We start from the raw sequence: 3109 nt of genomic DNA, 5'->3' as shown, positions 1-3109 counted from the left end.
GCTAATGCATGTAATATTTCCCAGTGAGAAACAGGAGCAGTGTGCCAGTGGATGTGGGTGTGTGTGCACAGAGTTTTGTGTTCGATGTTCGCAAGTTGAAAAAAGTGTTCAGATCTGAACTTGGAGGGGAAAACAAATGCACCACATCAGATGTTTTTAATGCAGCTCTGGCTCCACGGAGTCCCATACTCGTTTATGATTCAACTGCCCGCACATCCCGCTTGAATGACTGGAGACAGTGTTGACTGCTGCCACCAAGCGGCCTCTTCAAGAACAACACCATTACATGAAATACCTCCGTGATTCCAGAACACGACATTCTGCATCGAACACTGCGCTACTAGACACGCAAGTGCATCTGTGTGTGGATTCAAATGCAGGAAGGCGTGTACCACGGTGCGCGGTTTAAAATGGTGAGAAAACGTACAATCGTGGTAAAAGTGTCCTAGGTGACCAAACGATATGATGCGGGATTAAAAACGTGACGCCAGCAGGCATTGTCATGTGGCCAGAACATGTAATGCATCACGTGGTACGTGGGGTGTATTATAACGTGTCATGAAAGACCCTTCCCTGTCCCTTAAGACCCTCTACGCACTATAATGAATTAAGCAATAGAGTCCGCAGCGAGAGGCTCTATTGCCATTAGAAATTTTATCGAGTTAAAAAACTATTTTTATATTTGTCCAGTAACCTTCCGCTGAGAATAAATAATTCCCAACGTAATTCGAATGAAATAAATGACATGCTCGTACAGATCATTATTTTCTGGCTAAAATGTATCCTTGTTTATTGTGTTATTGTTTCTGATTTGATCTGGTAACATTACAGTGTGGACAGTCCTAGAGGCGGGGCTTCATTCCAGCTGCAGGGAGCGGATTGGCTGGAGCTGAAACAGAGCTCCAGTTTGATTGGATGGTTTGGAGGCAAACGGACTGTTAGGTCCTGCTGAAGTTGAAACGGGTCCAGTGGCGTCGGTCCGGTGGGGGTGCTGTCCAGTCGCTGAGAATTGATTTTACTGCGGTGTCCTGTCCGGACATGATTCCCCTCGTCCAGCACAGTCGTTGCTCTTATACAGGGGTGGGTCTATCTTTTGCCAAACCGGTTAATGCGCGGATTGATTTATATGTAATTAAATTGCATTTACAGTTGGGAATTTCACCGTTCCAGATCTGGAAGCTGATTGGCTGTTGGCACACACTCGTTTTCCATACATTGTTGCCTACAGACACTGACTAAAGTACACTGTAATGTCACGCTTCTGTGGTGCATGTATAACCTTCACTGTAGGGATAACACTATGAGTTCATGTGTAACGAATCTGATATTAAGAAATGTATATTAGATTACCAAATAAACCGTTCCATAAACTTATGGATAAAATTTACCTTTTTATATCCTTATTGATATGAGGTGTTTTCCCCTGTTATTTCACAAATATTAACAGTCAGGCTCTGTAATTAACCTTAATGCACACATTCTGTATGAACATGAATAACTTTTAAACTGTGTACCTGTTTTTTTTTAATTAAAAATGTCTTTATCAAATAGTGTACTTAAATATAAACATGTGGTGTAATTATCCTAAATATATAGAATGAGGTAGTAAAGAAAACAACCCACCAACAATTAAACTCTGTTAAACATAATTAAACAAAACAGCCTCTGTTTTGCATGAAAACATGCACCTCAGGCCCTGCTGTACACACTTTCTCAGAGACAACATCATCCAGCAGCTGCGTTACAAACCGCTGCTGTTCAGCACAAAGGTGAATAGTAATAGTAATAGTTATAGTAACTCAAGTGCAACAATCCTGAACCAGAGAAGAGTTTTGTTTACACTTACTCAGCAGGTGAAAACGTGACGAGGGCTGCTGTGAACTGCTGACAAAACTGCGAGGTCGCACACGTGTGCGTGTTTAGAACTTCACTGAGGAAGAACAATCTAATTTGGGACACTGAGAAATCCTGAGGGACACTGAGGAACCCTGAGGGACACTGAGAAATCCTGAGGGACACTGAGGAATCCTGAGGGACACTGAGAAATCCTGAGGGACACTGAGAAATCCAGAGGGACACTGAGGAACCCTGAGGGACACTGAGAAATCCAGAGGGACACTGAGGAACCCTGAGGGACACTGAGAAATCCTGAGGTACACTGAGGAACCCTGAGGGACACTGAGAAATCCTGAGGGACACTATTTGTGCACTTTGTATTGCACTTATATTTTGTAAGTCACCCTGGATAAGGGCTTCTGCCAATAAATAAATAATAATACTAATAATAACACAGAAACACTGGGAACCCTGAGGAACACTAAAGAACACTGGGGGAAGAGGACAAAGTCACCTCGTCTCAGGGCATTTCAACAAAAAATCTAATTGTATTCAGTGAAATAGCATGTTCAATTTGTTCTCCCTTATGGGGGTCCGGAAGCCCCCAGCCGGCACAGACACTAATCTGCTGATCTGCCTGCTGCATCATCTCTGTTGATCACTTGTTCTCGCAGGGCTGGGTTTAAAGCGCAGAAACCCAGAGCCTTTATGGCTGCATGACTCCATCCCTCTCATGTCTCTGTATCTCTTTACTTTCCCAGTTTCTCTGATCTGCCATGTTTCTCACACCACTGTTACAGCATTACATATATGAACTCGCTCGCCTGCACTACGGCGCCTGTGTTGCGGGTGAAGGGCCTCTGTGCCTGTTTGTCCGTCACCTTCTGCTTTCCCAATGGCATTAGCTCACATTTTCAATCTCACATAAAACAATCATTTTGGATGAAAAAAAAAGTAGGTCAAGCTACTGCCTTTTCATGATTTAGAATAACTTTACAAAGTTTCGTGTCTAACTTAATATCTGTGACAGGACCGGAATTTTGAGATGATAATAATAATAATAATAATAATAATAATAATAACAATATATGTCCAATGTCCTACAGAGAGGACCAATGTCCTGCACAGACAGCCCGTACATCCGGGACAAGCTGGACAGGCCGGCTGGACATTGTCAGAGCTGCTGTTCTCTACAATAATACACTGTAATTCTTACCTCACTTTTCTTTAACTTGGGAAGGGAAAAACACATGTAACAGATTAAATAATTATG

The sequence above is a fragment of the Amia ocellicauda genome, chromosome 17 (genome assembly GCF_036373705.1).
Source record: "Amia ocellicauda isolate fAmiCal2 chromosome 17, fAmiCal2.hap1, whole genome shotgun sequence".
In the NCBI taxonomy this organism is placed as follows: domain Eukaryota; kingdom Metazoa; phylum Chordata; class Actinopteri; order Amiiformes; family Amiidae; genus Amia; species Amia ocellicauda.
The sequence above is the reverse complement of the archived record's forward strand: the minus strand, read 5'-3'. Positions refer to the sequence as shown.